This window comes from Zootoca vivipara, chromosome 6 (assembly GCF_965207765.1).
Source record: "Zootoca vivipara chromosome 6, rZooViv2.hap1.1, whole genome shotgun sequence".
Classification (NCBI taxonomy): Eukaryota; Metazoa; Chordata; class Lepidosauria; order Squamata; family Lacertidae; genus Zootoca; species Zootoca vivipara.
Genome location: NC_142589.1, coordinates 73,457,813 through 73,470,559, shown reverse-complemented (window position 1 = coordinate 73,470,559; position 12,747 = coordinate 73,457,813).

Below are 12,747 nucleotides of genomic sequence, written 5' to 3'. Positions count from 1 at the left end.
GGCAGCCTTCTAGCAGCCTGCCCAAGGAGGATCTCAACTCTTCTTCCTCCTCCTTCCTCTCAGCCACCCTTGTTCCCAGGGCAGTTACCCAGGCAACCTTCCAAATCCCTGGTCTCAGGGCAGAGGGAAGGAGTTGCATTGTTCATGTCCCTCAATTGCCATCTATTGTTCTTTGATGGCCATAGCTCAGCCATGGGAATTCTTCTGCAGCTTGCATTCTCCCTTCATCATATCCTAAATAACCAAAATCTGCTGTTTTTTAAATTGAGGATTGTTTTTTATTTCCTTTGTTCCTTTTAATGACTTAAAAGAGACAGACACCATGGGCTTGGATTTAATTTGTTTTTAAACAGTTAAAATAAGACCGGGAAAGGCTCTGGAATTTTTTTAAATTAAAAAAAGCACATCGAACAGATGGTTATTTATTATTATAATTATTTATTTGGATCTGACAGAGAATAGATCTAGACAGGAGGCAATGTAATTTTATTTTCTTTATATACGGATTCAAGGGTGAGCTTCTGGAAGAAGCTGAAGAAAGGGCAAAAGGAGACTTGGTTTGAAAGACCCTAAACCTTTATTTTGCTTTTTTATACTTGTTTTTTTATTTTTATGAACATATACAAGTGGATGATACAAGGGCCTTTTGAAGAGGCTGAAGAAATAATGGAATAGGAGACTTTTAAACCCTTCATTTGATATAAAAAAAGAAAAAAGGGGAAAGTTGAGGTTAAAGCTTTTCTTATTTTACTTTGTTTTATTTTCTCTTTTCATATAGCCTGGCAAACTTTGTGAATAAGCTGCAGTGAATGGGAGGCAACAGGAAATATGGTAAGAAATCAAAACAACAGATAAGGGGAGAAGCAGAGTGTGAGAAAGCAGAGCAAGAGAATAAGGATGAGATATGGTGATATGGTGTGGCTGGAAAAATAATTGCAGGGGTTTTTCTGTTTCATGCTATTAAGGTAAGGTGGGGAATAAGCAGGAGAAATTATTTTGAGGAGAGATGGAAGTTGTTTGTAGAATTTGTACTGTTGAAACGGAAAGAGTTCAAACCATCACGTGCCCCCTCCGTGAGAGGTGTTGAAATTTTGGGAGGTTGGATAGTTACAATGGAATGGTCTCGGTGGGTGGGAGGCATATTTTTATTTTTATTTACTTATTATTATTCAGGTGATCAGGAATGTCTTCATCATTCTAGAAAGCTGAAGTGCCAGGAAGGAATTACAGAGGGAATTGATGCATGAACAGCCTTAATTTGAAGATAGTATATGAGCACCTTGCCAACACCCAGGAACAACAGATGTCAAAAATTGCTAGAATTCATAATTTAAAGCACAGTGTGGAAAACAAATTAAATCTCTTCCCCCCCTCCCAAGAACTCCAAGGACACATCTCTCCTAAGCTGTGCCAACCTCAATTTCACCACCCTGGATGTGGGAAAACAAGTGCCATCAGGTTACACTAGAATTCATAGCTCAGCGCTGAAATTGGATTAGATTTCCAGAAGCCCAGGCAATTTTGCAGAATTCCCTGAATGTCAGTGACATGGAATTTTTGGAAAGGGGAGAGGGGTGTCTTTCCACAGTTTCCTTTGTGGTACAGTAATAAAATGCACAGCGACTCGAGCTCTAGATGTCCTTGGCCCCATTAAATCCATTTGGTTTTGGCATAAAGAACATGGTCACTTGCTCTTTAAGATACATTGGTAACAGTTAAGTGCAGGGGTAGGGGAGGTCACTAACCAGAAAAGCTTGCGGATTTAAGGGGCTGGAATATATCCTTTGCTTTTGTTTCACTAGGGATGGTTCTGAAAGCCAAAGGCAGTGTGAAGGAAGTGGACTTTGGTGTTTGGGCAATGAGAGAGAGGGAGAGTGGCAGCATCACAGATGTCCAGGAGGAGTTTTCCTTATGTAATGTTAGTATTATACATTTAAACATTATATAATTTTGATATAGAACTGACTTTTTAAGTGTGGCATCTGGCCAAATCTGACCACCCCTGGTCAGTAACTGGACTCTTGACCAAAGTTTGGAGAACTCCATGTTACATTTTGCTGTGCATCTTTCTTCTTAGCAAAGGGCAAAGAAATATCTATATGTGTAGCTTTGCAAGGTTCAGAAATAGTTATGATTGTTCAAGCTTGAAACCGAAACTCGTCATGCATCAGCCAAGCACCTGTTATTATTGACCACAAAAGGTCTAAATTCAGCTTTGTGTGGAAAGTACCTGCAGCTGGTAACTGCCAGCTAGTTAGATACAGTGGTGCCTCGCTAGACAAAATTAATTCGTTCCAGGACTCAATTTGTCCTACGAAAATTTCGTCTAGCAAGGCACCGTTTCCCATAGGAATGCATTAAAAGTCAATTAATGAGTTCCTATGGGCTCCGGGGAAAACTGGTGGTGGCGGCGGCACTTGTTCTCTTGGTTCGGGGAAGGCAGGCAGGCGTTTCCCCGAGCCAAGAGAGCAAGCGCCGCTGCTGCCAACGACAGAGCCGGATTGGACGAAGCTTCAGAAGCTTCGTCGGATCCGGCTCTGTCGGGCGGGGTGGGGGAAAGGCGAAGGAACGATCCTGCGCCTTTCCCCCACCTCTGCCAAGCCCCATGCTGGCTGTGCGTGGCGAGAAGCGGCGGCGGGGGAAGACCTTCCCCCGCTGCCGCGTCTTAGCAAAATCCAACTTACATCTGTAATCAATAAAGTTGTGGACTATTTCAAACTAATACCTAACTCCTGTGGGGTATTTGAAAAAAATATCTGGTCCTTACTGTGGCACAGGCAGTATGTGCCCATTAAATATAACAATTACATCATATTGCAAATGACAGCAAATTGGAATAGATTTTAGGATGATGTGTCTTCAGAGGAGATTGAGAGAAGACCTGATTCTGCAGGCTGATGTAAGTTTCTGCCACTCAAAGTTGTTATGGAATCTGAGGGCAACCAAAATCTTAATTGTGTTGAAGTGTTGATCACCCAGTGTACCTTGGAAGAAGAGTGGTTCTATTATGTACCTGTTGAAGAAGCATGGTTTCATCATATTATCTCAAATGACAAATTGCTTATTTGGCTTAGTGGGGGAAGCCAATATAAATAAAACTTTCAGGGACTATGGAACTATTTTATAACTGCACTAGGGGTTGGGAACCTCTGGCCTAGGGCCAAATGTGCCCCCTTTTTGCCTCTCTATTTGGAGTCCCAAACCCCTCGTTTTTCCTACTCCACCCCTCCTCAAGTGCTTAACTGTGAAAATATCCCTTTGCTTGCTTAGAAGGAAGCGTATGTGAGAGTGTCTCTCTCTGTGTGTAAAGACACTTTTGATTGCTGTGTCGTGGGGGCACCTGGTCACGCCCCCTCACAAAAATGTGCCCAGGGGCATGCCCCCCATGCTCCCACACTACAAAACTGCAAAAATGGGAACACTCATACACACAACTGCAATAAGTTGAAGTTAATCATCTCTAACTGAACAACCAGCCTTGACACACCGAGAGACGTGCCACTGGGAAAGCATCGCCCCCCCCCCCAGTGCGACGCCACTGGGCATGGGGACATGGGGACTACAAAAGCAGGGGCATAAAAGAGTCTGCAGAATAGGAGGGGGAGGCTTCCAAATTGGGTGGAAGGTGAGAAGGGGCATCTTAGTTGTAATCTGTGGCAGGAGGAAGATACAGAAGGCAACCACACGCTGGCTTCCCTTCCAAGTGGGTTGCACAAAAAGAAGGGAAGGGGGAATGGGATGTAGAAGGGAAAATGGGTGCAAAGCAGGCCTGCAGAATAGAAGAGAGAAATGGTTTCAAACATGGGTCCTTGACAGGTTAAACTCGTGGCCAGTAGTAGCTGCGTGGGGTGGGAATGGGCAGGTCTAGCAATCTGATGGGCAGAGGGAGCAGCAGAAAGCCTAAGTAACATCATGGAAATGTCACAAAGAAGTCCAAAAATCTACCCACCCTATCTACTTATCAAGAGGTTGATACTGAATAAAGTATTTAACTGCAACTTTTGCTACACAGATCTTGGCAGCCAGGGCAGGTTAGCATTATTTGATTGGCCACTGGAGATGCACTGAGGAGTCAGGAGTCCGGGACATAAGAGGATCCCTTCTGGACTACACAAAAAGCTCATCTAGTTCAGCATCCTGTTCTCAGACAGCTGAAGCAGATGCCTTTGGGACAATCTGAAAACAAGGCAGGAGCAGAGCAGACTCCCAGAGGTTTCGTGGCTTTCATACCACAGGAAATGTAGCCATTGTGTGTTATGCCTTCTCTCATAACAATAGAACCTATGGACATGCAATGAAACGGAAGGATGGAAACTTCAGGACAGATGGAAGCAATAACTGCATCACACAGCAAGTATTTAATCGTTGGAATTTGGTACCAGAAGAAGTAATGGTGGCCACCAACTTGGATGTGTTAAATTGTGGATTACCCTCATCCTACATGAATTTGTGTATTGATGGCTTCTAAACTTGATCGTTAAGTTCTGTCTGCCATTTGGGGCAGTTTGGTTCTGAATGTCTGCTCCTGGGAACCAGCTGTGGGGAGAGTGGTGTTGATCTCAGGTCCTGCTTGCTGGCTATGCCAGGCATATGGTTGGCCACTGTGAAAATGGTTTACTTGAACAGATGAACTGATTTAGCAGGCTGATGCAAGTTCTGGCCAGCTGAAATTTACAGGAAATCTCCTTACAGCAGCCAAATTCTTAGTTATCTCTAAGTGGTGCCCACACAGTGTACCTGCTGAAGGAGAGCCGTTCCATAATGAACCTGCTGAAAAACTGTGGTTTCATAATTTTCTCTAATTTGACACAATTGCTCATGTGGCTGAGTAAAGGGAGCCAAAAGACACAACAGTTTGAGAGACTATGAAGCCCTTTTATAATCTGTATCTGGGGTTGGGATCCCTGTCCTGGGAACCAAATGCAGCTCCTATCTCTCTATCTGGAGTCTAAGTAAACCATAAGAGAGGAGACTTTGAGAGACAATGCACCCCCTTTATAATCTACATGGAGCAGGACTGTTGACAGTACTTTTTTTATCTGATTTATTTATTAAAGTTCCATCCCATCATTCCTCCCAAAGGAACTCAGGCTGAATATTCAAATGGTTTTTCCATAGTGAAAGACTCCTGAGGGTGCCTAGCTGTCATTGGATAAGAAGCCAGATCTGTTAAAAATCTGCAGGAAGCAGAATTAGGTGTTAGACAAGGAATCCTTGAAGGATCAGTATTTTGTTTTTAGCCATATTCATTTATTAACATGTATTGCAACCCCACCATTCCTCCAAAGGAACCAAGACAGGTGACAACAGAAAAAAGACACTAGTAAATATAAAAGAAAAATGTATATTAAGAATTTTTTTTAAAAAAAATCTGAACATGTTGAGAAACATTAAGAACATTGGAAATTAGCAATAACTGGTTCCAGATAATACAGTAAATTCAAGGCTGCTATGAGCAGTACCTTTCAGCCTTTAAACGCCTGGGAGAATAGTAATTTTCAAAATCCTCCAGAAAATGAAGAATGAATGAGATGGATATACTTCAGCCGAAAGGGCATTCCCTGTCAAGGGTTTAGTGCTGATTTACCCTCAAGAAAACAGCCTTCTTTGTTGTGAAACAATTCTTTTTTTGGGGGGGGGGGCTACAGTTAAATCTGCTTCAGAAGAAGAAGGCATCAGTCCCCTTCCCCCTTTCAGTATTTTGGAGGAACAGAAACATGGCTATAACTAATCCTTTGGCAGTTCTGACCTCAGATATCTCCCCATCACTTGCTCTCTGTACATTCTGGTGGCCACTGGCAGACTTTGGGGTCAAATTTCAGTGGCACCCTGTGAGACACCAAAATTTGTCGCCTTCCCCCATCTCTCACCTTTCATTCTATGTTGTTTAGTTGTGTCTGACTCTTCGTGACCCCATGGACCAGAGCACACCAGGCACTCCTGTCTTCCACTGCCTACCACGGTTTAGTCAAACTCATGTTAGTAGTTTCGAGAACACTGTCCAACAATCTCGTCCTCTGTTGTCCCCTTCTCCATGTGCCCTCAATCTTTCCCTAGAAAAGACTCTGATGTTGGGAATCTTCTTTTCTCATGAGGTGGCCAAAGTACTGGATCCTCAGCTTCAGGACCTGTCCTTCCAGTGAGCACTCAGGGCTGATTTCCTTCACAATGGATGGGTTTCTTCAGTAGCACCTTTTTTTATTTTGCTTCGACTCAGACCAACACGGCTACTTACCTGTAACTAGAACAATGGATGGGTTTGATCTTCTTGCAGTCCATGATCCTCTAAATCTGCCTCTGCTTCATCGTTGGCTAAACACCCAAGTGCTATACAGCATAAAGAAGAATGCTCAGTGATCCTGCTTTTTCTGATTTTCATAAGCACACCTTGAATCACACGAGGATCAGAATAGGTATCCTTTAGCTTTTGTTCTACAATTTTGTGAAAGAACTCTGCAAAATTGAATCCATTTGCTCATAATTCAAGAGGGGGACAAAAACACAAAATCTCCCCTCCTTCCTGGCCAAATATATATAATTAGGATATTCTGGAATCAAATCAGAAACTGGGATGGCTTCTGAAAATCTGGGACAGTCCCTGGAAAATAGGGACACTTGGAGGGTCTGGAACATTAGTCATGCCTCTGAACTAGTTTTGGAAAGGATCCAGGATAGATGGGCCCTGAGTTTGTGTGCATGATTGGAGGTGGGGCTGGACTGTGGCCCAAGTTCAGTTCAGTTGTGTACATAGATGTATTTTCTGGTGTGTGTGTTTTAAATGATCCAGGTTGAGTGTCTGGAGGTGGTTGGTGGATGGATGGCAGCTTACAGATTGAGGTTAAATCCTGACATGACAGAAGTACTGTTATTGGAGGACAGGGGGCGGGCTGGTGTGGAGGACTTCCTGGGCCTGAATGGGGTAACTGTGCCCCTGAAGGACCAGGTGTACAGCCTGGGAGACATTTTGGACTCACATCTGTCCATGGAGGTTCAGGTCAGTTCTGTATCCAGGGCAGCCGTCTACCAGCTCCATCTGGTAGGCAAGCTGAGACCCTGTCTCACTCCATCTGGTAGGCAAGCTGAGACCCTGTACACTGTCCTGCCAGAGGGGTGCCTGCTCTGGTTAGCTCCCACTTGGACTACTGTAGCACACCATGTGGGGCTGACAGGAAGCAGCTACCGGAACCATATAACACTGGCTATCTCCTGCTTGGACTACCGCAGTGCACTCTATGTGGGGCTACCTTTGAAGGTGACCCCGAAACTACAACTAATCCAGAATGCGGCAGCTAGACTGGTGACTGGGGGTGGCCGCCAGTCCCGAAAGACCTTCATTGGCTCTCAGTATGTTTCCGAGCAATATTCTGACCTTTCTAGCCCTAAATGGCCTCGGTCCAGTATACCTGAAGGAGGGTCTCCACCTCCACTTCCGGGGGTCTTCTGGTGGTTCCCTGACTGCAAGAAGTAAAGTTACAGGAACCAGGTAGAGGTCCTTGTGGGCAGTGGTGCTCTCCCTGTAGAACATCCTTCCAACAGATGTCAAGGAGATAAACAACTACACAACTTTCAGGAAACATCTGAAGGCAGCCCTGTTCAGGGAAGTTTTTAAGACTTGATGTTTTTTATTATGTTTTAGATATGCTGTAAGCCGCCCAGATTGGCTGGGGAAACGGAGTCAGATGGGCGGGGTATAAATTATTAGTAGTAGTAGTAGTAGTATATGTTTAAGATAACTAAATTCCTGGTGTGTAACTCAGAATTCTTCAGTAAAGATATAGCCTTGTATTAGTGGAGTCATGATGTGATTAATGAAGCTAGGGAAATTATTTTGCTATGCATAAACAACATGAGTGGCTATCCTACGTAACTAACACTTTTGAATTCTTTGCTCAGTATTTCCAAGATAGTGTGTGTTCTAGCCACTTGAACCTAGAAGGAAATATTCTAATAGCAGTCAAACTCCAATTGCCTCAAAGTGGTGTTCATCCAGTGTACTTTCTGAAGAAGAGTGGTTCCGTGAGAGTGGCTCCCATTGTGGTGAAATTGGGGTGGGATAGACTGGAAAGTTATTTGGTGAATTTTCATGGGCTTTCCAAAGGTGATTCAAGGACTTAAAATATATGTTTCTTTTCCCTGAGATTGCAATGGTAGAGGCAGCTGTCAGAATTTCATACAGTTCCCAAAAAAGACATAATCCAATTTCTATGCAGTGCTTTGTGTTCTAATATAAAATTACAAGATGTTTGGGAAAGCATGCAATCTCTAGTGTCATCATTTCCCACCCCCTCACTGGACCAGTTCTGCCTAGGACTCCTCTTCTTGGCCTATAAATACCTCCAAGTCAGCCTCTTCCTCCATCAGTTGCCAGCTTCTTTGAACTGAGTGCTCCTCAGCTCTTGATCTCTCCAGCACTATGAAGATCTTCCTGAGTACTTGTCTCTTCTTGGCCAACCTTTCTCCAGGTGAGTAGGAAGCTGCAATCTTGAATTGCTTTTTCAAATGTGGGAGGGGATATGCAGTGGGGTAGAGAAGGCAAACTGACATTGGCTCTAAAAGGGATGAATGAAGCTAAAAATATCGGAATACTGGGAATCCGGACTCCAAATTTTGGAAGACAGCCTTGTGGAGTGCACTTCTGTTTCATGAGGTTGGCTTTCTTCACATACAGCATGGGAGCTGCATATGAAAGTATGCAATGGGACTGCTGAAATTCCATTGTGCACCTCACGGCCTGAAGATGTCCCTGCTTTAGTGTAAGCTTTCATAATAGTAAAATGGATGTAGACTGTTTGTCTCTCCATCTTTGTGTCTAGAGATGTTCAGATAGGTGTGAGATAGGGGGAAGAAGTGTGTCAGTCTGCATGCAGCCTCCAACCCACCACTACATGTGGATCCTAATAAGGTTGCTCATGTCTGCCTTGGAAGATTGGATCCAGGTGGGAATGTAGATTCCATTTCTCAATGACTGAGGAAATGATATATTCAGGACTGAATATTTCTTCTTCTCTTCTCTTTGCAGTGATAGCTGTGAAATGTAAAGTATGGAAACTAGGTGAAAAAATATCATATTGCACTATTGAAGATGGCAGTTGCTTTTTTCGTATGACTACCAGTAAGATAAGTGAGTATAAAGCCTTTGTGTCAGATTAAACCTGAGTGTGTGGGTCTATCATTTGGATCCTGGGATATCTAGGGGGGAGCCACAGAATGCTGATCTCACCCAATGACGAGGAATTCATTTTTTCCCTTTTTCCCAATTTTTTAAAATTCATTTTATAATAATACATAAAAACAAAAAACAAATACATCACAATGAACACAAATACAAACAGACATACAAAAAAAATAACTTTTCTTATTCTTTTCTTAAACATTTTAGGGTGACTTCCTTGAATCCCCCCTAACTGTGCTTCATTATATTTCATCTTTAGCAAATTCTATACTATATATCTTTCTTTTAAACTGATTTTTCTTATTACTTCCTTTAAGTTATTACTTATTACTTCCTTTAAGTTATCACACTGAATTCTCTTTAAGACTAATCAATACATTCTAAACCTACAACCCAAAAGCTATATACACTCCCAAATCCAACTCAGACTAACAAATGTTGCAATATTTCTTTAAATATACTTTCCTCCAATCTTCTTCTACCGACTCTTCTCCCTGTTCGCGGAGTCTCCCGATCAGTTCAGCCAGCTCCATATAGTCCATCATTTCATTTGCCATTCTTCCATGGTTGGTACATCGTGTGTTTTCCAATTCTTAGCTATCAATATTAGTAACATATTTTCTAGGGATTTCTTTTCCAACTATGCCCAATAAGAAGGCCTCTGGTTTCTTAATAAATGTGTTTTTCAACACTTTCTTTAGTTCATTATAAATCTTTTTCCAAGAAGTCTTTTACTATGGGGCAAGTCCACCACATGTGGTAAAAGGTTCCTTCCACAGTTTTACATTTCCAGCATTTATTATCATATGTATGATAAATTTTTGCTAATTTAACTGGTGTTAGATACCATCTATACATCATTTTCATCATATTTTCTTTCAAAACATTACATGCTGTAAATTTAATAGCCTTTTCCCACAACCTCTCCCAATCTTCCAACATAATATTTTGCCCCACATCCGTCGCCCAATCAATCATCACAGATTTCACTTGTTCATCTTTCGTGTGCCACTCCAACAGTAAATTATACATCTTGGAAAGGTTCTTAAAATTTGAATCTAACAATTCCATTTCCAATTTGGATTTCTCTAATTGAAAACCAATTTTCCTATCCATTTTAAACACTTCATTAATCTGATGATATTGAAACCAATCATCGACCTTATCTTTCAACTGTTCATATGATTTTAACCTGATTTGGTCTCCTTCTTCCAACAGAATATCTCTATATTTCAACCACTTAGTTTCCATATTCAGTCTTTTGTGGACCTTAGCCTCCATTGGTGAAATCTACTTAGGTGTTTTCCTTTCTAATAGATGGGAATTCCTTTTTTTCAACAATTAATTAGATATTAGTAGAATTAAAAATATAATATGTGCAAAATGTACCAATGGTTACAATAAAAAGTCATAGCATCCTTTTCAATAAAACAGTAATTCTCCAAAAAGCCTGTTGGGACAAGAAGGTCTTCACCTGCCAGGAGAAGGATAAGTAGGGAGGTGTAAGGGGGAAGGCTTATAGGGAACAGCCCTCTCTCATCAGGTTGAGTTCCTCTCAGAGCAGTAAGTCCAGTAGCAGATCAGATTACAGGAGTCAGGAAGCAGAGAGGGAGGAACAAGGCTGTAGCAGCGTCAAAGAGCCTCAATGCCGAGTAAAGAGGGAGGCAGCTGGGGAGGGAAGGATGTGAGAGCAGGCAGAAGGACAGCCCTCCCCCCCTGACACCTGAATTGAGGCGTACGGCACCCCGTCGGACAAGGGGGAGGCGCTTTGGAGTTCCCAAGCTGTTATGTTGGGCGCGAAACAAAAAGAAGCCATTGCGAGGTTCTGGCTCAGACTAAGCAGACATGTTTTCCAGAGACTTTGCACTGTAAATAGAATGCACAATAAAAAAACACCTTAAAGGTGTGGAGCGTCGTTACTCAAGAGTAGCCGCAAGAACCTCTGGCAGCAGGCAATCTAGCTTCTCCTGGGAGGGAGTTCCAGTGTTGGGGAGAAGGCACTGAGATGGCTCTTTTCCATGTCAATAACTAATAAAGTGTGCAACCTCCCCAACACCTTTACACAGGGCAGCCTCTTAGCCTCAGAGAACCACTGGCAACCTTATTCTGAGCTTTGCCAGTGGATTACTGTTAATACATTGTGCATGAATATTCAGGCCTCAGCTTTCTCTGGCCTTTGCCTCATAGCTCCATCACCAACTGGTTTCCCCTATGGACGAATCCTAAGTAACAATACCTCACTGGCAGGCCACTCCCCACTGATTAGCACCCAAAGTGATACAGCAGTCAGGTGTGCAGCCAGTGATGAATACAAGGAGACATGTGTTGGGTTCAGATTAGTCCACAACTTTATAGATTATAGTTGAAAACAGGTTTGGCGCAGGCATTGAGTATGTAACCAATGATCAATCAGTCCATGTGATGGTTGAAAGACAGTTGGGAATGACCAACGTTAGGGTTCACCTATGGCAACATCTAGCAAACCCCAAGAAGCTACTGGTAAGGGTTATTCTTTGTCCTGAGCCCCAGAGCTGGGTATAGAGACAAAGATTGCAGTCTTCTGAGATGGCATGAGGCTTTGGGGGAGGGGGGCTTTCCATCCCATTGTTGGGTAAATTCAAAGGGTTCAGAGACTGGAGGTACAATCCAAATAATACAGTTCTATGAAATTAATATTTTCTCTATCAATACCCCATTTTTTTGAAAGGAAAATGTTTCCATATTCATTTCAACATGGTACCTTTCTTAGGTAGAATATTTTATACTGTTTTTTATTTTTTTAATGCTTTATTAATTTTAGAAACACAACAAACAAATAGAAAACAAAGCAATATGCATCAACCATCAAAAGGCAATCTAGTAATTAATACTCTATACACCATACATGCACACCGAAAAAGAAAATATTAAGTTCATCCATCACTCATTCTAACATGACTTCCGATCCCCCCACTGTAGTTCCTAAGTTTCATTACTCTGTGCACTTAACTCTCTCCTAAATTCTTCTGTTACTTTAATTCTGTAACAATTTCTTAATTCATGCAGAAATCAATCCAGGCTGGCCAAAGAATTTATGTTATTACAATGTTTTTTTAAAATATTCTCTGCAGATATTCCACTCTCTGTTGAATCTTTGATGATGATGATGATGATGATGATGATGATAATAATAATAATAATAATAATAATAATAATAATAATAATAATATATTTATACCCCGCCCATCTGGCCGAGTTCCCCCAGCCACTCTGGGCGGCTTCCAACAAAATATTAAAATACAGAAATCCATCAAACATTAAAAGCTTCCCTAAACAGGGCTGCCTTAAGATGCCTTCTAAAGGTCTGGTAATTGTTATTCTCTTTGACCTCTGATGGGAGGGCATTCCACAGGGTGGGTGCCACTACCGAGAAGGCCCTCTGCCTGGTTCCCTGTAACTTGGCTTCTCGTAGTGAGGGAACTGCCAGAAGGCCCTCGGCACTGGACCTCAGTGTCCAGGCAGAACAATGGGGGTGGAGACGCTCCTTCAGGTATACTGCTGGTCTGTATGGCCTTGGAATCTTGCTGTTAATCTTG